Here is a 24,799-nt window from a genome sequence, read left to right on the forward strand (position 1 = left end):
TTACCGGTTACATAACATAGAAAGGGTTTAATCTTTTACTCCGATTACTGGTTCAACTCACAAACCTACATACCGGTTTACAATAACATTTACTAAGCTCTTCCTACTGGTTTTAAGACAATATCAACAATAACAACAATATCAGCAATATCATTACCGGTTCAATTGACATCAATGACAACATAACATATCATTAATGCAATCTTCATGCAAATGCCAACAATATCTTTGCTAGATAAAATAAAGAAAGATATTGTAAAGCGGAAAAATCGAACCCTAGTTGTCCTCCCCTCCCCAACTCCAATGAGAGAGAAGGGAGAGTCACTAGGGTTGATGGTTTTCACTTAGGAGAGACTTTACATTCAAAAGAGGGGTTGAAACCCACAAGATCCAATCCCACGCATTGCAAGATTGGATTCTATATGAGTTTCAAGGGTTAAGACATCAAGGATACCCTCTTTTGTAAAGAATGTAGATAGAAAGATTGAACTAGGAATGCATGTAAAGTAGGAAATATTCGCTTATAAATAGAGATAGGGATATGGGATGAAGCTGCGGACTTGGAATTAGCAGTAAAATGTTGAGACGGTGCTGTTCTGCAAATTTGAGCGGAAGTTGACGGGACGATGGCGCCCGGCGTGCACACGGTCCTTCGAAAAATCCGCGAAACGAAGGGGGATCTGTTCGTCTCTGCACAAGGATTCTAGATCTTCAATTATAGCCGCGTACCTACAACATGCGAAGATGTAATGTATGTAGTATGTTTTATGTTGTATGTGATCTCCTCTTCAATGGTTGGATCCTTGTCTTGAATGCAACACCTAGCCTTGAATGGAGACTTAGAATGCTCAATTGCTTGAAGGAATGCTTGAATGCTTGAATGCTTGAATGTTTGAATATCGCTTTTGCCTCTTGCTCTTGCTTATTTCCTTTTTTCCAACCTCCTAAAATGGGAGAGGAAATGTAGTTTATATACTTGTCAATTAGGGCTAATAGACTGATTTTCCCGACCTTAGGCCGACCAGGAAATATTATTTTCCAATTTGCAAACTTAAAGACCTGAAGCCCCATAAGAGACCGGGCCCAAAATAGGGCCAGGGACCAAGGCACTGGGCGCCATGGTCCTGGGGGACCAGGGCACTGGGCGCCCTAGTCCTGAAGGACAAGGGCGCTGGGTGCCATGGTCCCACCTCCCGGGACAGCAGGGTGCAAGGAGGATCAGGCCAGGGTGCTGAAAAATGCAGTTTTTGATGTCATGAACAAGTTCCGGGGTCTCCATTCAGGTTCTGTGTTGCATCGCCATCGTGAAGACCCAAATGCGGTCGAAATTGCAAGTGTCGCAATTTTATGACGCTACATTTAGCCCCCACTTTAGCGGGAGTATAAGCATACGCTCATACTTCCAGTAAAGTACAAGGAATCAACATTGAAAAGCTTTCACCACGTCAAGGAGGCAAGATACACCAAGCCCCCAGTGGACTAAGGATCTTACGACTTCGATTGACAAAGTAAAAGGGAAGATCATGAGGGAGAACCATGACTGTCAGTAGTAAGGTTCCCTCACTATGAGTCATGCAAGAAAGATATCAAAAATTTTCAAGGCAAAGCTAAATTTGTCAAGAAATTTTCAAGTATCTTGAAAAGATATGAACTGGATGTATGCCCCCCTACGTTAAAGCGATCGCACATGCCTCATCGGGGGTGATTGCTTTAAGGTAGTGATACATATAAGAAATGAGAAAGGAAAGGAGCATGTTATCACAAGGATTTAGCCCCCAAGTGTGAGATAAGCCCAAGGATAATAGACACAAACACAAAGCACAAGGTGACTTCGCTTTCCTCGGGGTCAGTATGCTGTATGATAATTCATGTATATCATATGTATGTATGCATAATTTTTCTTCATTCCTCAATCAAGGAAGGTCACCTAGAAGAAGGGAACACATGTGTCTTTTGAGTCAACATGAGAGAGACCAAAAGAGATCTCAATGTTTTGCATCGTCCTCAAGTAGACAACACTAAGGACAACAAATAGAAGAATGAGAATAACACATAGAAGAAGTAACAAAAGAGAGGAGGAGAGAGTCTGCTATGCTAATGAACTAGTCTAGCACGTCATCTACCCCCCGATCTTGCTGATCAATATTTCGGGAAGGTAGGAAACACGCTAGAGGAGGAACATCCAACACAGCAGATGGAGCTATCACAAGATCCAAACAAGGGCTATGTTCATATTCTGAGCCACATTGTTCTTGTCTAGGAGCTAGGATAAGTGCTTTAGAAAATTCATTAGATAGATGGTTATCAACATCAACATATTCATATTCACTATCAGAATGAACAGGAGTAACATTTTCATCATGAATAACATTTTCATCTATATCATCATCAAGATTTATAAAAATAGGATCTTTAACTCGCACAGGATCAAGACCATCATGCATCTTATGTTTAGGAGATTTCGGCTCAATCGTTGGCTGAGGAGAAAATGGAATAATACTGGCTGAAGGTGTTTTTGGGGATTGCAAAGTTTGAGAAGCAGCTGCCTGAGCTCTAAGACGACGCTTTCATCGGCGTTCACGTGCAGAACGATTTCGTCTAGTCTTAGTAGGAAGTTGAGAAGATTGAGGAGGAGGAATGTTCTCATCCTTTTCACTTGGGTGTTTAGGTTGTGGTCTCTTAGGTTGAACAATAGGAGAAGAGGAAGGTCTCTTCTCTCCATAAGAGGAAGGAGGAGGAACTGCTCCATATAAGGGAGGAATATTTGGTTTAGGAAGGAGACCAAGTCCATCATGACGAGGAGGGATAGGTCTACTTTTAGGAAGTTTATTAGATATAGGCATAGTCACATCCATAGGGATGGGTTGGGAATCTTCTTGAAGAAAGACATTAGTTTTATCTTTCAAAGGAAGAACTTCCTTCTCAAGAATGATAGGAATGTCAAGTTTGGGTGTTCTAGGTTCACTTAGAGATAGGATCATATCTTTTTTCCACTTTTGATAAGATTTGAAGAGATGATCACTTCGCAGAGGAAGAGATTGGAATTGTTTAGGCCAAAAGTAATCAATAGGAACGCTAGAAGTTCTTTCAGCTGGTTTAAAGAGACTATGATTGACAGTAACAACTTCACCATTATGGGGAAATTTCAAACACTTGTGAATAGGAGAAGCAATAGCTTTCATGGAAGATAGCCAAGGATAGCCTAACTTCACACGAAATTGTTCGGACGATGGAATAATAGCAAATTCCACATCAAGGGATTTGTTATGGACCTCAATAGGTAATGTAATAGAACCAATTGTAGGAGAAGAAAATGCATCAAATAGTTTCACAACCACATTTGTTTCGTCATAGATCACTTGATTCAATTGCAAAGTAAAAAGAAATTCTTCAGTAATGACATTAACCATACAAGAAGGATCAATAAGCACTCCACGACAAGGTGTATTCTTGACTTTTGTAACTATATATAAAGGACCATCAGGTGCCCTGATAGTTTCACTAGAATCAAAGGTGATGGAAAGTTCTTTAGGGATTTTTTGCTGCTCTACAAAGTTAATCACATTCGGAGTCATGGACACAAGATCATCAGGTGAAACAGAGAAATCATTAGTATCAATCGCATTAGAGGTATGAGAAGGTAATGGATCAGTAAAAATCTTAAGATTTTGGTTAGGAGGAGCTACAGATGTATTGCCTTTATCATTCACACCAGAAATAGAAATAGTATTATTATCAATCAAATCTTGAATTTTACCCTTTAAAGCAAAACATTTTTCAGTATCATGCCCAGGATGATGATGAAATTGACAAAAAGATTTGTTATCAAAGTAGGGTGAATTAATCTTTGCAGGATCTATTTGCCTTATAGGAGGAAGAGTAAGCACATTTTGTTCCAATAACTTATTCATAATACTATGCAATGATTCATTCAAAGGAGTGAACTTTCTTTCTTTCTTGAAAAACTTAGAAATAGGAGGCACACCTGATGCCGCATTCACATTGTTGTTGATGATGTTTTCATTGAATTTAATGGACTCTTTGTTCGGTTTAAACTTTCCAAATGGTTGTTGACTACTATCACCCTTATCACTTGGAGCCATAGGATTTGCTTGTTCCATTTGACTCACAGTCAGTTGATAATTGTGAAGAGTTGCGCACAACTGTTGGAAAGAAGTAAACTCAGAAAACATAAGTTTTTCTCTAATATCTTTTTGTAAATTAGAAATAAAGATTCTTTGAATATCATTGTCAGGCACTGGAAAAAAAATTTGAGCATACAAATGCTTATATCTACCAATGAAATCAGTCACTTTTTCTTTAACACCTTGTTTACAATGCATTAAATCAATCAAAGTAACTTTAGGACTTATATTGTTTTGAAATTGTTGAATGAAAGCATTTGCAAGTTGTTCGAAAGAAGTAATAGAATAAGAAGGCAACGAGCAATACCATTGTAAGGCTTTATCTCTTAATGTTCTAGTAAACAGTTTTGCAAGCAACCTTTGGTCATAAGCAAAATCAGTACATATTTGTTTGAAAGGTCTTAACATGTGTTAGAGGATCACCCTTACCATTATAAAGCTCCAAATGCGGAATTTCAACATGTTTAGGGGGGATAGCTCGAACAATGTCAAGAGAAAGTGGGCTCGCAACATCAAATGTGGGCACACTAAACTTAGATTGATTCATAGAGGCAATTTGTTGCTGTAAAGAAGAGACAGTTTGTGCAAGATTGTTAATGGTCGCTTCAGTCGAAGAGTTCATATTAGACGTGTTAGATTGTGATGGATGTGTTATGTTATTGAAAGAAGGTAGAGAGTAGGGTGGTGGGACACTATGATAGTTAGTCATAGGAGATGATTGGAAAGGAGGAACACTACAAGGAGGAATGGAAGGGTTAAATGAATTGCCCCCTTGCGTCATGTTTATTTGTGGAGATATAATAGGGACACTCATTGAAGGAATGAATGAAGAAGTCAGATTGAATGAAGGAAGAGGGTTGATTGAAGAAGAAGGATTGCCCCCATGACTAGTGATCATAGGAGGAATGTCTTGTATTGAAGTAGTCATTATGTTTGATGTGAAAGTAGGTATACTAGCAATAGAAGTTTTTAAAGGAATAGAATGATTAACTTGAGTAGGAGGTTGTGTATAACCCAAAGTTTCAGCACAACTCTTCATAGGCATCACATTTGAATCCACAATGTGTGCAATGCCACGCAAAATATCAATTTCATTCTTATCACTTTGAAGCATACGTTTTAGACCCTCAATTAAAGAAAGAGCTTGACTATCAGGGTATTCTTGAGACATCCATTGTCGAAAATCATCAAATTGGTTATCCAATTTTGAAAGTTGTTCTACAGAAACCTCATGGAGAGCTTCTTCATCATTAAGAGGATTAGAGGAATTACCCATGTCCTCGTTAAAAAGGCCATTCAAATTAGGTTCCATCTCCTCGGTAATTACACTTTGGAAAGACTTAATTCTAAGGCTTCGTCTAACGGGAATAGTGTAAGTAGGGCTTATTGTTGTAAAACTCATGCACTAAAGAGAGGGAGAAGATTTTGAATTTTAGAGGCAACAAATTTCAATAAAACCAGCCAATCTCCTAGATTTAAGCTGTTAAATGCAATCAGGACAATCTCCCGAAATTTCAAAAAAAATGTCCGGGACTGTGGCAAACGGAGTGCACACGGTCCTCCCAACTTTTTCTGAAATTTTCAGGGATGAAAGTTATGATGATTTTAAAGCTAATCTGAAAAAATTGAGTGATTTTACGATCTGTAGATAGGCCAAATTAAAGTTGCAATCTCAAAATTGAACCCTACCAAGATTGTTGAAAAATGTAAAATTTGAATTTTGAAAAAGAGGGGGAAACTGAAATTTTGAATTTTATGATTTTAGAGGGAATGCTGAAAGCAATGCAAGTTTTGAAATTTAAAAGTTGACTCGATTTCATGCAAAATTCGAATTTGAAAGTGGAAATCAAGGTTGTTGCAATTAAACACTTAATTTCAAAAGTCACAAATTGCAAAGATTTGAATAAAACACTGAAATTTCGAATGAATGCCAACACACTTTTCAGATTTAGGACTGTAAGAAACACAATTTTGATATGAATTTCAATTTCAACAATTTTTGAATGATTAGAAGCCTCAATCCAAGCAATCGCTAGACCAACTTTGACTTTAATTTTGAAAGTGTTAAAAAATCAGCCAAAATTCTGGATTTTAGCAGAAAAATACAGTAAGATCTAGCTCCCGAAATTTCGGAAAAAATGTCGGGGACGATGGCGCTCGGGGTGCACACGGTCCTCGCAACTTTTTTCCAAATTTTCAGGGATGAAAGATATTGTAATTTTATTGCGGAATCCAAAGTTACAGCCGATTTGGAAGTGTTTTGATTAGTGAAATTATTAGTCAAAGGTTGAATCAAGAAGATTTTAAAATTTAGGGTTTTGACATTTAACCACTTAATTTTAAGAATTAAAGCACAAATATGAATTGACAATTTACAATAGAAGGGTAGATCTGAAAAAAGGATTAACAATTAAACATTTCACAAGTTCAATTACTAAAAAGAAAATTTTAGGGTTTTTATGCAATCAACCTCTAAAATTTGCAAAAGATCAAACATGGAAATGTAATTAGGAAAGCAAAATTTTCAGATCTAACCATGAATAATCAGAATGAGGATGTTCACGTCGGGTTCACCAAAATGTAAAGCGGAAAAATCGAACCCTAGTTGTCCTCCCCTCCCCAACTCCAAAGAGAGAGAAGGGAGAGTCACTAGGGTTGATGGTTTTCACTTAGGAGAGACTTTACATTCAAAAGAGGGGTTGAAACCCACAAGATCCAATCCCACGCAATGCAAGATTGGATTCTATATGAGTTTCAAGGGTTAAGACATCAAGGATACCCTCTTTTGTAAAGAATGTAGATAGAAAGATTGAACTAGGAATGCATGTAAAGTAGGAAAGATTCGCTTATAAACAGAGATAGGGATATGGGATGAAGCTGCGGACCTTGAATTAGCAGTAAAATGTCGAGACGGTGCTATTCTGCAAATTTGAGCGAAAGTTGACGGGACGATGGCGCCCGGTGTGCACACGATCCTCCGAAAAATCTGCGAAACGAAGGGGGATCTATTCGTCTCTGCACAAGGATTCCAGATCTTCAATTACAGCCGCGTACCTACAACATGCGAAGATGTAATGTATGTAGTATGTTGTATGTTGTATGTGATCTCCTCTTCAATGGTTGAATCCTTGTCTTGAATGCAGCACCTAGCCTTGAATGGAGACTTAGAATGCTCAATTGCTTGAAGGAATGCTTGAATGCTTGAATGCTTGAATGTTTGAATATCACTTTTGCCTCTTGCTCTTTCTTATTTCCTTTTTTCTGACCTCCTCAAATGGGAGAGGAAATGTAGTTTATATACTTGTCAATTAGGGCTAATAGACTGATTTTCCCGACCTTAGGCTGACCAGGAAATATTATTTTCCAATTTGCAAACTTAAAGACCCGAAGCCCCATAAGAGACCGGGCCCAAAATAGGGCCAGGGACCAGGGCGCTGGGCGCCATGGTCCTAGGGGACCAGGGCGCTAGGCGCCCTAGTCCTGAAGGACAAGGGCACTGGGCGCCATGGTCCCACCTCCCGGGATAGCAGGGTGCAAGGAGGATCAGGCCAGGGTGCTGAAAAATGCAGTTTTTGATGTCATGAACAAGTTTCGGGGTCTCCATTTAGGTTCCGTGTTGCATCGCCATCGTGAAGACCCAAATGTGGTCGAAATTGCAAGTGTCACAATTTTAGGATGCTACAGATATATGACAAAGTTTCATGTCAACTCAACCACCATATCATGTATTCCTTGGATTCCTCAATTATTTTATTGATTTTTTGAGGAATTAAGAAAATTAGAAGATAAATGCAAATTTGATTTGCATTTCGGTTTTCCTTCTTATGGATCTTTGTTAGATCATCAAATCAAAGGTTCCTCCAATTTTGAGAAGAAGAAATGAAATGAAAATGAGATACATTCTATTTGCATCTCAATTTGTTATCAGATTTGGACCCTTTATTACTTCATCATTTTGGGATCACGTGCTTCATTCTTGTAGTTTCACCAATTATACATTAGCTAAAGGCAGTTTGAGTGAATGGAGAATCTACATTAATCTATGAGCCTTTTCACCTATGAGCTTGCAAAGAAAATATTCCTCATTTCAGTGGGAAAAGTTTATTATATTTTACAAAAATGCCTTTTTGTATATTCTTATATTTTGATTGGTTGTCAAATGAATATGTGACACTTGTACATTGATTGATTCTTATTGCCCCCCTATTCTATAAAAGGGATTTCAAGACCACTTTGAAGGGTTCTAAATTTTTCTTGGGCATGGGCAATATAGAGTAGTGTTGAGTCTAGAGTATAGAAGATATTGTAGACTCTAAATGTTTAAATTCTTTTATAAAATTTCAGTTTAGTTTTGAGCAGTAATGAAAATTAATTTAAAGTATTCTCCAAATTGTACATCAAAGTTTATATATCAAGGATATTTTGGATTTAACACTATAGTGTTGCTTTGACTGTGTTACAATTTTTTATGACTTTCTTTCAAGGTAGGAATTAAATGCTTTAATCAAATTACCGTGAAGTTAGATAAACAATATTAATCTATAAGTAGGACTTTGTAATAACATATGAAAATTTATTAGTGTAAAGTATCAATTTGTGTGCCCACTAGTTTGAACAAATTTGTTATTTGAAGATACTGGTTTTTTGCAAATTTCACTCAAATATCCTAGAATAGGTCCCAATCTATTGATTATTGTTGACCAAATTCAAAAAGTGGTCAGACCAATAAAATTACAACAAGTCAACCTTGATCTCCATGTCAAACTATTTATATTCATAAAAAGTACATTGTGTAGTACACATGGATCCATATCAATGGGCAAAAAAATTGTGCAATTCTATAAGATCAAAATGAGCCCATTAATTCCATGGAAATGTAGGGATCATTACATCACAAGATCAATATTTGATACTGTTATATTAAAATTCTTTAGTAAACTTGGTTTCAAGGCAGGCTGCATACACAAGTGACACATCTCATCTTTCCACCATTCAACCAAGCTAACTATTCTATATTCTTCGTGGACCAAATGGATGTGGGATTCGTTGAATTGAAAGATGATAATTTGTGCCATTGTTTCTTTAGTCAGTAATAATATTAGTTTGTAGTCCCACCTCCATGTGGCACTCTCCTACAATTCCATTAGATAGATAACTTAAGGGATCTTGTTTGCAAATGGAAATTAAAACACTTAAGTTTATAAAGGCTAGGACTTATGGACATATTAGATAAATCAACTGGTTGAAAGCTAATGCACTAGTGAATGGGGCTAATTATCTTAATGACAAGATAGACCTAAGTCATAACTTAATATATTGATAACCTTCTATAACAAGTCAACGACAAGAAAAAATGTAGGGAAAGATTTTAAAACACAAGGGTCAAGGGATTATGAAAAATTAGAATTTTTTAGACCTATTAGACATGAACATTCTATAAACATTTCAAGGATATCAACATGAAACTCAAATATTTAAAAAATAGAAAAAAAATTACAAACTTTGTTGCATTTTTTCCTTCTTTTAAAGTATTTAGAACATGAACACATTTACACTTGCTATTAAAAAAGCCTTAGGTTTAGCTCTACCAAACCATAAAAGCTTACATTATAATTTAAGTGCATTATGTTTTCTATAATATGAGCACCTTAATCATAATTTTGACTCTAAATATGTTCTTACCACTTTTGCCCCCCCCCCCCCACCCCCTTTTTAAGTTATGCGTATATTATGTAGACATATTTATATTTTTTTCTTGATCTTACCACATGAGGGAAAGTATGGTTTCGTGATACATGTATCTATTCACGTTTTACGATTAGTGGAAAATGTCGGGGCATCTTGTCATCAACATGTTTAAGTCATATGAGTGACATAGTTAGGAAAGATACAAAATTTGAAAATTTGACACTCAATTTTATATTATGATTAAGTTAGTTTTGCATTTTCTCCTTTGTATCATTTATACGCACAAAGGTTTCTAGTTAACATAAGTTTTAATCTCACCTTATGCACAATTTTCATAGGTTGGGAACATATAGTTCAAATAAATTAAATTCTAGAATCACTATATCATTGTTATTTTATCTATTTTTACTTTACATGCATTCTTATTATGCACACTTAAGGTAAAAATGTAGAAGAGAAAATCACATATCCTTAGACATTTTCATACTTGTTTTACACCACATTTTGTGGATGCCTTCAATCTACATTCTTAGCAATTGATTAATTTCTTTTAGTGCACTCTATGTCCTTAAAAATAAATCAAATAACCCATAACACCATATCACTTATTTAAGAATTCTTTTATCTATTTTTTAGAGTGTTTACATCTTGGACTAGATAAAACTTATACTTCTATCCCCTAGGCTAAACTATGATTATGTCCTTACCCTTACATTTTAAAATCTAAATTTAGCCATTTTCAACACCACGCCTCCCAAAATTTGATCACTACCCATTGGTTATCGTGGTAAAGGTTTCAAATTATGTTTCTAGGGCCTGTTTTTAAAAGTATCAGCGTAGTTCATTCAAACACGTGAAATTATATAAATAGCATCTATATGAGAATGAAGGAAACACATTAAAACACATTTGTTATGTCAAGTATAGGTTCAACTTGTATAATCTAATTTATCTATATTAACACCCAATGTTTGTATTTTATTATCAATATTCAATAAATCTAGGAGCTTGGTTATAGTCGATGAAGTCAACTACTCTTCCCTTTTATCCTACTAAGTCTCAACTATGCTTCCTAGCAATATCTTTTTTTCATTACACATATGTTTTGAACATACATCTTCATCTTCTACAATTTTTGAAGTTATATCCCAATTAAGTATGAATCCTCAAGAGCATGGTCAAAAGGCAATAGGTGGTCTTGATTGTGTGCATGAGTCTATCCTAACTAATCAAACTCTTAACAATTTACCATAACCTTTGATACTACTTCCTATCTCTCCCATGCCATTATAATACCCAACATTCACTTTCTATAATTTTCCGCCAAACCTTAATCCATCTTTATTTATTTAATATGCTTGTATCCAAAACTATACAATTATAATTCTCAACTCAATATTTAATTAAAAAATTGAATCATGTAATGGATTAATACATATAGGGAAAGAGCACTAGTAGCTGTTATAGTTCCAATAATTGTGCACCCAATCCCCCAATTACTATCTTTAAAAGAATTGAAAAAAATGATAGCTAAAAGCCTATTAATAAATTTCACATGTACCAATAGTAGTTCGCTATTTAGCTTTTTTGGACCATAAATGGCCCATTTGTGCACAACTACTGAGACATTTGTGTACGACTATTGGACCATTTGTCCATAAGCATTAGCAATTTTAAGTGCACAGTTATTGGAGCATCTTTAAGTGGATATTGGGCAACACTTTGAAATGTGTACCACAGCATGTATTGTCACTACCCAAAAACTATTAATATGTGAATGCACTAAATTAACTATAACGACTACTAATACGCTTCCCTTATATATTACCACACTATATTTATTTATTGATAGCTTAGAAACTAATAGGGCAATCTCCAATCAGTTAAAACCAGCAATAAAACTTGAGTAGAGATTATTTATTCATTTATTCTTCCAAGACTTATTTAGAAGGCGGTTTATACAATAAAAACTATGCAGTGTGTTTTCGGGGAATGAAAACCAGAATTCATTTGTTTAAGAACGCCCCGTTAAGCTCAGTCATGCCGTCATCATTTTAAATGAAAGAATATAAACTTTTTATTGAAAACGATGTGTCGAGGTATCCTAAGCACTTTTACGGAGTATGTAAATACGGCGCCATGTCTACCACTGTAGGCTCTACAACTTTTGTACCACTTCTATCGACAAAAGCATTCAACATCTAACTGTACGGTGTTATCTAGAAACCAATCTCAACTGCTTCCCTTGAGGGCTTATTGTCACTGATTCCAGCGATGAACAAAGGAATTTCTGTGGATCGAATGGATATGATGCTCTGCCAGCTATAAGAATAAGCTGAGAAATCAGGTTCTATGATGAACGATCTAAAGGGATAACTATGCGCAAAATATATTATGTGCATAGGAAACTCTTTTCTTATATAGGCCTGACTGGAGATATGTAAAGAATGTGTTATGTGTAAACAGTGGATAGCTTTGTTCGATACATTCAGACCGATCCAAAGAGGTTTGCCTGGAAAACATCAGGTATGTAGGTTTTTTACGGTTCTGGCGATAAATAATGAAGAAATTTTCGAAGTGCTTGCTTTAAACGTAGAAAAAATCTTCTTGTTCTTTTCTGATCTGTTTATATTTCTGATTTCTAGAATTCCAGAAAATTCTGTTTGTATTTGTTGACTATAAGGTATATATTTAATTCTATGACCTATCTGTTATTACTTACCTCAATACCCATTTAGGTCATTTTGATCTCATCCTTCACGAAGCGTGAAACATTGATAAAAACTAAACAGAGTCTTTCAATAAACTTTTCCTCTGTAAAATTCTCATTGTGCATCATTAAGTCGTGTTTTTCTTCTTTTTTTAAAAATTATTGGGCATCATTAGATCATGAGATCATGTTGAAATATTCTATCTGCTTCCTACTCTTTCCCCACAATAGAGGAGATTTTGATTTTGTTGTTAGCTATATCCACTGCGGAGACCATCTTAAAATGGTGATAAAAATTAGATGACTGAACTATGAGACATTACTTCCATCCAGCTACAGTGACATTATTTTGTTGGAATCTGAAAAAATTTATCAATCTCATGAGTGGAATAATGCTAGCGACTGTAAGTATTTAGAGAACTTTCTCCAGATTAAGATGAGAAACGCCTTGACCATAACTGACTCAGATCTTCGGGCTCAGGTCCTAAATTGAAAGACGGAAAAGAGTTTCTCCAAAACAGGATGCCTTTTTTCATGGGGTACATGGATTCGAAAAAGCAGCAAAATGTGAGAGCATGTCATCACGCTTCTGAAGCTTTACAAGTTCATTCTACAAGTCCATTCTAATGGAGCCAAAGACCAGCATAGTAAAGTTGGTACTTGAAAAGGACTTCCAACACAAGGGTAAGGTGTTCTACTTCTACTGTTCATTAGTAAAGTTAGTAATTCAAAAGGACTTAATACACAAGGTTCAGGGTATAGGTTGGGATTTGATCATTCAAGCAAAGTCCTAGATTGGCTTATCACTTATTAGCTACAGACCATCTCGTTTCAGGCGAAGCCTATAATGCTATAAATATATGTATTCATTGATTGTTTCAAATCTTAAAATTTAAAATTTAAAAAAAAATAAAGTTATAGTTTTGTCAGTAATGATTATCTTATTTTTTGAGCCTTTTAACACAAAATTATTTGTTATGAGCCTCCCTCAAAAACTTCAGAGAATATGATCACTCAAAGCAATTACAAAATATACAAGCTATGATATGTTTTTGAGATCTCAAAAAGTTCAGAGAATATGATTACTCAAAACAATTACAAGAGAATATGATCACTCAAAACAATTACAAGAGAATATGATCACTCAAAGCAATTACAATATACACAAGCTATAATATTTTTTTGAGATCTCAAGCTATAATATTTTTTTGAGATCTCATTTAATATGTACACATGTTTCAATCCACCCCAAAAGGTCCTCCATCTTTACTGATGAAGGAGGTAATTTCTCAAAAGGGAAAAAATCTAGATCCGACCTGCCGGAATCGAACCAGCGACCTAAGGATTTCTTAGGGAATTTGCTTCCCACTACAGTCCTCCGCTCTACCAACTGAGCTAAGGTCGGCTTCACTTGCTTTTCTGTCTGTTTAAAGTGCTATAATCTAGTATTTGAAGGTACTTAGAAAACCTCACAACAGCAGTTATACATTTAAGCACCACAAAAAAACCAATCGTAGCTGAATAGAGAAACCACTCTCAGCAAGCAGATATCAACTATGGATTATGCATCACTAACGTTGTCATCTTTCTGAGAATCGAACTGGGGCCTCTCGCATCTTATTCGAGAATCATACTACGGTATAAAATGGCCAATCATACTACGCAATAAAATGCTTTTAAATATGATAACGCTGTCTTACCTTTATTATTTAAACTACTTACATTCACGCCGTGTTACCTTCATTTCTTAAACAGCTTACATTCAGATATAGTCAAAACAGATGTCACCTTCATTACTTAAACAGCTTACATTAAGATATAGTCAAAATATATGTCAGAAGTGGGGTTTGAACCCACGCCCTCGTTAGAGGACCAGAACTTGAGTCTGGCGCCTTAGACCACTCGGCCATCCTGACCCTATATGATAAACTTCAAACTTAAAAAAATATTTAGTGTATCTCTAGTGTATGTTATTCTCTAATTATAATATTTTAATGGTCAAAATAGTATACTCGTGTTTATTTTTCGTAACTTTTAGTTCCTTCGAACAGGCTGTCTTTTATGTATTGATAGATAGCACAACTTGCTATAGATAGTGTTATGAATTGAATTGTTAACACTCGAATCTGCACTAATTTTTCAACCATGGTTCTTCGAGCAAGCTAGACTATCGTTGCCACCAGCAGATATTTTTGGTGACTCCACATCAGGTGAAGACTTTATAGTGATTTATCCAAGTAATATTTTAGCTGTCTGTTTAGTTGCCCATGGATATGGAGACGTTCATGAAGAAAATAAAAGAAACACACAGAGAAATTGTTCAACAATACAATTTGTTAACACACACTAATTTTTATTATTTCACATTGAATACACAAATAGCCTCTTGATCACATAATCAAGGATCAATTGATCAAAAGATCAGAGACAAATAAAGCATTACAATTGTTTCAATAAATAGAAGTCTGGATTCATTGAAGAACAACTAAAAATAGAAGTATTCACATACATACAAAACTCCAGTTAGCTGCATCATACAAATTATATTTTTAGAGTTTATATATGAACTTTGTAAGATTGTAGTTCTTCCTGTTATGTGGTCTCCTCTTTAATTTCAACCCCTAATGGGTTCAACACAAAACCCATTATTTCTTCTTTCAACTTTAACGGATTATCTCCTACATCAATACATCATGTGGTGATATCTCTTTCACAAATCTTTACTCGACTCCTTCAAGGGTCCTTGCTTTCTCTATTGTTATAGAAGGCTTCAATGTTTTTTAACAAAACACTATGGCCTTTTCAAGGCTTTGATTTGATTTGAGTTGACTTCCTCATAAATAGAGGGCATCACCTTTTCAGAAGTGACTTCGAACTTGACAAATGATACCAGATCTTCTATTTCGCTTCGATCTCCTTTTGTGAGAGTTGGTTTCACCTTTGTATGGTGGCTTCTACATTGACAATAGGGTTAACTAAATGTTGACTATGAAAAACAGAATTTATGAGATATCCCCTTTGAGATAGCTTAAAAAACCGAGACAATTAACTTGGAAAAATCAATTGCAAGGGACTTCTTTCTTAAAGTCTCAATTAATACTAATGATGTAATGTCCCCTTATTTAAACTATTGTGATATGGGACAATCTCCTTATAATTTAATTACAAGAGACTTCTTCCCCTTAAACCTTTGTCTACACATTTGAATTACCTTAATTTATGTGAGCATTATAATGTTAACTGACTTGTGTAATGATGATGAATTCTATGTTCAAAAGTCAGAGGTATAAGAATTCAATTTCTCTATATGAATTTTGACTATGCGGTGTTAAGGGATTACATTGATAACCATATATCGATCCGATATAGACTCAAGAGTCAAAATATATGAATGATATCTCTGAGATATACTGGTCCTTATCTGATTTAAGAGTAATGCCGTTCCCAATAGCGCTGTATAAATATGTAGATGGCTCCCTTTGATCAACCTGATTACTTATAATATGATATGTCTTGTGAAATTGCATTATACTACTTATTGGTTGTTCAATATTAACTGTTGTGTATTGTATAGCTTTATCGATATTGAAAGATGAACTTGTTTGGGACTGCCGAAACCTTCCGACTTGTACGTATGCTGGCCATATCCCTATTTATAAATGCGATTCTATAAGACCTTCTAATTTGAATGCTTGCTCGGTATGTCTGAAGATAACAGTTATTCCATATGGTGGCATTTAGATGAATTATAGTACATGTATATATGCGTTCAAGCCAATGAGGCTGCTGCTCAACTAGATCACTCCAGAACGGATATGAAATAGAAATAGAGTTGTTCGATGGTCATGATCTAATTATTCTCGATTGAATCTCTATGTTCACGCGATCTGGTTATTTGTCCGATACTGTGCTAGATCTGCAAGGTATATGTATACAATCTGATTTCCTCCTTATGGCAATAGTTGTAAGTTGTGTAAGCTTGTGTTGTCTGTTGTGCTAATATGGGCGTACAAATGTAAATGTTCGTATCCTCTTGCAGTGTCGCGTTGCTGTTCCAAACGGGATTTGATTATATAAAAAATAAAACTCCCCTCAAATGATTGACTTCAATCCTTATATATATCTCTCATTATCGAATGGTTGCTCTCCAATAGACATGTCTATTCATCAATCACTTATTTTGTAAACTGTATCCCTTCATTATGAAGACAAATCACTCCATTTAGTTATCTGTTTGACTTATACTGTCAATTTCTGTGACTTGATTAGCGATAGAAATGTTTAGCCTTCATTTGCTGTAACCAATGCTGACACTTTGTGTGGCCTATTTTCTCGATGGTTGTAATGTACCGCTGCTACATATAAATATCGAAACTATGTCACTTATATCCTCCATATTTATTAGCTGTTAACCATATTTAGTGGTATCGTAATTTTTCCTCAATTGAGCCATCGGTAAGGACCGCCCCCGCATAAACTCTTGCTTAGGTATATTTGACATGTAAATGGCTATTGATCCCACACTAAAGCCTTTGCTTTCTGTAGTCAAATATAAGTCTTTCAAACTCTGGTTGCCACTTGTCATGATTGCTTGCCTTTCGATAAGTTGCTCCGCGTATTACATATCCCTTGGATGATATCGACATAAGTTGATGATTTAATCGATGCTTAGTGTTAGTCTTTTGGATATATCATTGTATCCTCTTGTAAGATCCTTTGATGCATCTCTACAATTTTGTCTTTCTCAGAGACTTCACAAAATTGAGCTCTTTTGGATTGGTAGGATTGGGACATTACAATTTAAGAAACATAGAAACGGAGGAAAAAAATAGAGCACTGATTTATACACACAGAGCACTGATTTACACACACAAAAATATCTTTATTTCTATCAAATCAATGGATTACATTGTGCCTCTGATAGAGGTCTTTCTCAGACTGTATACTCCTCACAGGTTTTGTTTCAAGCAGCAAGAAAACTGTCTTTTTATAGAACTCATAGCCCTCACAATAATTGTAACACAAACAACAGCTTATTACATGCATTGTTCGAACTATTTTATAAATCAGAAATCTAAACTAAGATACTACAACTATCACCGAACAAGCTAATTGAAGAATTGCATGAACAACATGCTTTATTTGCTGCTATTGTTTGCTCTCTCCTATTTTATTTCGTTAATCAGTTGGCTCAGAAGAGACTCAAAAATCTATGGAAAATACTTTGCCCATTCAACATGGGCAACTCCCCTAACTGAAAAATATCACCAAAATGTTGCGATCTTCGCCGATCTCCACTGGCGGCTTTAAACTGTCTGCTGCAGTTTCTTCTCTTTGCGTAAAGAGCAACTAATCAGAGCCATATCTTTGACTTCGCTATCTCAATCTTCTATGTGAATGATGGCTGCATCAACACAGATTTATGAACAAATTCGTTAAGCCTTTCTTTAACTCTAGCAGCTTCCTACTAGACAGCACCAACTTCTACACAATAAGATTTCCATTGGCTTGTGGTTTTCATAAACCAGACATTTTCGTTTGGTGGTGACTTTGGATAGTGGCCTTCTTTGAGGACCACAAATTAATCTTTTGTATGGTCGATGAAACTTTATTTGCCCTTGGGCAGTGCCTTCTTCACACTAGCATCTTACCAAACCTTGGGCACTTATCACAAAAAACACAACTTTCTTCTTTTATACAACAGTGCCTTTAAAAAGTTGCAGCCTCTTTTTAAATTGATGCGAACACTATCGTCTTGGTAGCGATTTCTTCTTGGCAGCTTTCTTTACCCATGTCACTGGCTTCTTGTTCAGCCAATTTCTTGTTTAGGAAAAATGACTGCAGGCTGCCAGGTTTTCTTGAAACAAATGGTTATAATGGTTTATAGATACTGCAAGCCCTTGCTGCGACGGTGATTTTGCAGAATGCAGATCTTTCAATCATGTGTGATCCCTTTGTGGATCCTGGCTATTCAAATGCAACAACCTTCCTTTTCTAGGGATTTCTCATCATTCTCATATAACACAAATTGTTAACACACATGATATGGAGAGTAACTTGATGGCAAAATAGGCTTGTTTTTTCAAAATCAAGTTGAATTGTGTTATCAATCTTTTGCATGTAAATTTTAATCTTGGGCAGAAACTCTTATCTAAGATTTGAGTTTAGTTTTGACTTCAGCATCTATTCATGGAATTTTAGAGACATGATATTATTTATTCTAGTGTGCTAATCTTGGTCCATCACACACTTGAAAGAAATGTAAAAATGTTCTTATTTGTGTTCAAAATTATCTTCATAATTTTTTGTCTAATTTTTTAGAGATTAAATCATATAAATATGGATTGGATTCAATAAATATGTTATGCAACACTTCCTTTTAGATTTCATGTGTGTCATGCTCATGAAAATATTTGGAAAAATTGTCCAAAGAAACCTTTTCATACCTTTCATTCTCCTCGCTAGATATCTAGAGCTAGAGCTAACATAAAAGATATGACTGAAATATATTTCTACCTTTTTAAGTTCTAAAACAAAGGAAAGAATGTGATGTGTGAAAAAAAATATATATATTAAGAGGAAATTTTAATAGTAAATTTAATATTCTTGATAATTTTGAAGAACTTGATCCTACATTAGTTGAGAAGCCTTTAGTTAATCAAGATTTGGATGCCCCTAATTGTAATGCCACACTATCAAATGCTCAAACCTCTCTTGCATGCAATGATTGCTCATGATAGGAATTTCTCTTTTTCCAATTATTACATAGAGATCAAATAGACATTATAAAAGTAAATAATATGGATAATAGTTTGATTGTTGCATCTCTCATTTTGATAGTTATTTCTTTGGAAGATTTTCTATATTGTGTCAAGCCAAAAGCTCTTGGAGAAATTGGTGATAATGATGATTCTATGAAAGTTCCTACTCTTTCAATCCCAAACAAAAAATTCTTAAAAATATTGGAATGGATAGATTCTTTAAAGTGGGGAGAGAAAAAGGTTCAAGAGGAGGTAAAAATGATCAAGGAATCACTATTGTAATCTAGGGTCATTTGCACTTTAAATTCTTAATTATTTTTTTTCTCAAAAATGGTGGTAATGATATGGAATAGTAAGCGTTTAAAAAAAATCCTCATCAAAAGGATATTTTTCATGTGGCTTTTAATCTTGGGTAGAAACTCTTATCTAAGGTATTAGTTTCGTTTTGACTTCAGCATCTATTCATGGAATTTTACAGAAATGATATTATTTAATCTAGTGTGCTAATCTTTGGTCCAATGCACACTTGAAAGAAAGGTAACAGTGCTCTTATTTGTGTTCAAAATTATCTTAATAATCTTTTGTCTGAATTTTTAGAGATTAAATTATATAAATATGCATTGGATCCAACAAATATGTTATGCAACTATTCCTTTTAGATTTCATGTGTGTCATGAATATGGAAATATTTAGATAAATTTTCCAAAGAAACCTTTCTGTACGTACCATTCCCTTAGTAGATATCTAGAGCTAGACCTAATGTAAAAGGACATGGCTCAAACATATTTCTACCTTTTAAGTTCTAAAACAAAGGAAAGAAAGTGATGTGTCAAAAAAATTCTATCAAGAGGAAATGTTAATATGAGATTTAATGTTCTTGATAATTTGAGGAACTTGATCCTACATTAATTGAGAAGCCTTTAGTTAATCAAAATTTGAATGCCCCTAATTGTAATGCCACACAATCGAATGCTCAAACCTCTCTTACATGCAAGGATTGCCCATGAAAAGAAATTCTCTTTTTCCAATTCTTATATAGGCATATAATAGACATCATGAAGTAAATAATATGGATAATAGTTTCATTGTTGCATCTCACATTTTAATAGTTTCTTTTAAAGATTTTCTAAATTGTGTCAAGCCAAAAGCTATTAAAAAAATTGATGATAATGATAATTCTATAAAACTTCCTACTCTTTTCAACCCAAAATAAAAAATTCTTAAAAAATATTTTAAAACAAACCTCAATTCATCTTTATTAATTCACTATATTTTTATCCAAAAACATACAATCATTATTCTCAACTCAATATTTAATAAAAATATTGAATTATACGTTATATATATTCCGTAACACTGTTTATTTAGTGATAGACTTGGAACGAGCTATCATAGAATGTATCTAAGCAAAGGCAAGAATAGGAACAAGAGGAGGCAATGTTGAATCAGTTAAAAGCAGCAATGAAAGTTGCGCTAGAGATTATTCATTTATTCTTTGGAGACGTATTCAGGTAAGGCCGTTTATACATTAAAAAGTAGGCAGTGTGCTTTTGGGGAATGAAAACGACCATTCATTTCTTTAACAATCCCTATTAAGTGCAGTCATGCCGTCATCATTTTATATGAAAAAATATTAATATATATCTAAGAATATCAACATTTTATTGAAAATGATGTGTAGTGCGGTTAGATGCAGAAGTAATCTAAACACTTTTACGGATTGTGGAAATATCATGTCTCTCAGTGTAGGGTATACGACTTGTACGAGGTGTATGGACATGAGCATTGAATAACTAACTGTACTATGCTTTCTAGAAACCAATCTCAGCTGCTTGCTTTCAGAGCTTAATGTCATTGATTCCACTGAGAAAAAAGGGAAATTATGTGGATCGAAAGAATGAATGATCTAGAGGGATAACTTTGGGAAAAATCTATCATAGTCCATAATAAAACTTTTCTCATATAACCCAGACTGGAGCTATATAAAGAATGTGTTATGTGTGAACACTGGATAGCTTTGTTTGATACATTCAGACCGATCTAAAGAGGTTCGCTTGGGAAACACCTGGTATGTATATAGGCTTTTTCCAATTCTGGTGCTAAGTAGGAAGAAATTTTTGAAGAGTTTCCTTTAAACACAAAAGAATCTTCTTGTTCCTTTATGACCTGTTCAAATTTCTAAATTTGTAGAATTCCAGAAATTTCTGTTTGTAATTGTTGTCTATTAGGTACATAGTAATTCTATCTCCCATCTGTTATTTCTTATCTCAATACCGTTTTAGACCATTTTGATCTCATCCTTCACGTTTTATGAAATATTAATGAAAAACTCTTCCTCTGTAAAACTCTAATTGTACATCATTAGATCATGTTGAAATGTTTATCTGCTTCCTATTATTTTCCCACTGTAGAGGAGATTTTGATTTTGTTGTTAGGAACATGAAATAATTTAACAATCTCTTGAGGAGCATGATGCTATTGACTGTATGCATTTAGAAAGCTTCTCTCCAGATCAAGTTGGGACAAACGTTGAGTATAACTGGTTTGAGGGAGGTAAACAATTGCCGCCAGGAGGTCTTGTGGGGTGACTCCACATCAAGTGAAAACTTTATGGTGATTTATATGAACAATATTTTGACTGCCCGTTTAGTTTCTCATGGATATGGAGATTTCCATTGCTCTATTAATTCAGAAATTGTTTTGAGTTTGAATTTTGAAAATGGTAAAACATTTTTCGGCTATTTGAATAAGGGATCTCATTTTACAATAAGATAAAAGGTAAGTATGCTTTCTTATAGCTGAAAATGAAAAATTGAAGAAGGCAAACATTTGAAATTATGTGTTTTCTAACGTATTTTATTGGAGCGAGAGTCTCTGCAATCTTCCAGTCGTGCGATGGATTGCATGCCTTCGCAGCTGCCGTTGAACGGTTTATGATCTTTTTCTGTAGTATTTCTTCTGTGTTGGATTTATCCGCTGTTGGTTTTGCTTTGTGTTTAATCTAGCTGTGATCTCAAGGCCTGGCCACTGATTTTGGACGGGACTCCGGTCGTCCCTCACCTTTAGCTACACCTAGCTCTTCTAGTTGATTCAAACTTTTGCAAATCCTCTCTCCTCTGGTCTCTTCTCAAACTACATCGACTCCTTTAACATTGATCTCCTTTTGCATGGCCCCTTTTGACAGTGGAAATCTTTGGATGTTTTTTATGCTTCAACTTCTTCTAAACATTTTGATTGTTGACAGTGACTATTGACTTCTGTAGGATTCTCTTGGTTGTTTCTACATAAATCCCATTTTCCTCCATCAAATTTTGACTTTGGGCTTCTAAGTCACTTGATCCTTCTTTAGTAAGGGGTCAAACACCTAACATTTCTTCTTTGCTAGATTTTTACAATCAAATATTATGATGTCTTATAGACAGATGTCTACATTTCATTGGCCTTTGCTTGTATTCATTCAGCAAATCTGCAGTTTCTCTTGACAACAGTACCATTAACTACTTGTGTCGAAAATAGTGAGCACCTTAACTTCCCAATGAAAGCTTTTGAACTTATCATCATTTATTAATGATGAAAATAAAATGGTAGCATCTTACCTCTTAAGCTAGCACATCTATTATTCGTTCTACCAATGAGCTCTCTTGAAACTGCAGCTCTTTCTTCTTTTTACTGCGGTATTTTACTGTGCACTATGATATCAATTTTGTTTTTTGATAGATCTGAATGTTTCTAATTTCTTCCTTCACCAACAAAAACACAATGGCTCTTCTGTATTAAACTTTGTTTGCAGCAACCTCTAGCGATACTACATATCTCCTTTGCATTTAGCAATGCTTCTTTCTGACCAATGTTGCTACAACAATCTAAACTAGCACTATTTTTTGATGACGGTGGCCCCTCCATATTAACACCTTCTCTTATAAACAATCAGTCTATCTAATAGCATCAAATTTCCTCTATTTAGTTTCTTATGCATTCATTCTCACTGACTCTCTCTTCCCTTTCTCACTACGGTTTCTTTCCTCTCAACCCATACTCTCCAACTCTTCCTTTAAACCTTACACAACACCCTACAAACTTTTACTATTATTTTCCCTATATGTCGGTGCAACTCTTCTTTTACTTGCCCTTCTAAACATTCACACACAAACTTAGCTTATTCTTATGAGCCAATCTCTTTTCAGATTCCAATACATACAACTAATACTTTCCTCGTGCAACCTTTTCCTCTTTCTGTTCTTCTTTTCTCAGGATGACTTCTTTAGCTTCCTCTATACCCTGTATCATCGGCTCTGATACTGCATGATGGAAATGAAATAGGGTAGAATTGGAATAGAGCAAAGAAAAACATAGCATAATAAAAGAAAGACAAACTTTTCATTTATAAATCCATATTTTTCATTCATTACATTGGTTGATTACAAAATGCCTCTTTTTATAGAGGTCTTTGGATCTTTCTGGAAAATGGAGGCAGCTGGAAGAAACTTCCAAAGTTTTGCATATAAAATAATATTTTTCAGCCTACAGATGTGACAGACGATAGGTTGTAGTTGTTGATAGAAGATCCATTCGAATCCAATGTAGATTGTTGTGTTTAATGTTGACTAGAACAAGACTGCAGATTGGAGATGTGAAGATACAAAGGATATCACATAATGGCAGTGGGTAGTTGGGATTACAATCCCCAACAGACCACCATAAACTCAGAAACTTCTCTGACATGTACGGATTTCTCAAGAAAGGGAATTCTCTTTCTCCATGTCATATATAAAGATATGATGGATATCACAAAAAAAATAATATGGGTATTTGTTTAATTGTTCCATATCACTTTTTTTCAAGTTACTACTTTTGAAGGTTTTCTAGATTATGTCAATTTTTTTTTTTTTAAAATGGTGTTAAAGATGATTTTAAGAACAATCTTTTTTATTAGGTCTTTAATAATTTTAAAAAAAAAGAATGATATTAATAAGATATTTAAATTGGGAAGAGAAAAAGATTGAAAGAAGACATAGATTATTATTAAATCATTAGTGTAATCTACAATCAATCTCACTTTAGATTTCCATGATAAACTTATAAGGCACTGAGAGGGGGAGGGGAGCCGAGGAGAGGGGGTGGGGGGGATTTTTGAATCAGTGCAAACAAAAACTTAATAAATCTGATAACTACTTTCACCAACTTGAAAATCAATAAGAATGCAAGAAATATAACCACATAAGAAAACATCCAACAAAACATGCAAACCATAACACAATGATTTTTCACGTGGAAACCCAACAGGCAAAAACTATGGTGGGAATTAGCACCAACAATAAGTATTTGCACTCTTTTCGAATGCGCTCGGTTAAAGACCTAGCCCGATTAAGAGCTTACAATATGCCCAGTTAAGAGTAGACCCTGTTAGGAGTCACCCGGTCAAGGGATTTTGCCTCAGCTCTGATAGGAGCTCTACCCTGTTAAGAGTAACCTTGTTAGAGGATTTCAAACTCAAG

At 34.8% G+C, this 24,799-nt stretch overlaps 2 non-coding genes across 2 annotated transcripts; both read right to left on the minus strand.

Annotated features, from left to right (window-relative positions):
* Positions 1-13,853: 13,853 nt before the first annotated feature.
* Positions 13,854-13,948, minus strand: TRNAY-GUA (transfer RNA tyrosine (anticodon GUA)). The gene is made up of 2 exons: positions 13,912-13,948; positions 13,854-13,889 (listed from the first exon to the last, which is right to left on the minus strand). It is a non-coding gene; the product is annotated as a tRNA-Tyr (tRNA).
* A 427-nt stretch (positions 13,949-14,375) lies between these two features.
* TRNAL-CAA (transfer RNA leucine (anticodon CAA)) lies at positions 14,376-14,459 on the minus strand. The gene has a single exon. It is a non-coding gene; the product is annotated as a tRNA-Leu (tRNA).
* Positions 14,460-24,799: the final 10,340 nt, after the last annotated feature.

This window comes from Cryptomeria japonica, chromosome 8 (assembly GCF_030272615.1).
Source record: "Cryptomeria japonica chromosome 8, Sugi_1.0, whole genome shotgun sequence".
Lineage (NCBI taxonomy): Eukaryota > Viridiplantae > Streptophyta > Pinopsida > Cupressales > Cupressaceae > Cryptomeria > Cryptomeria japonica.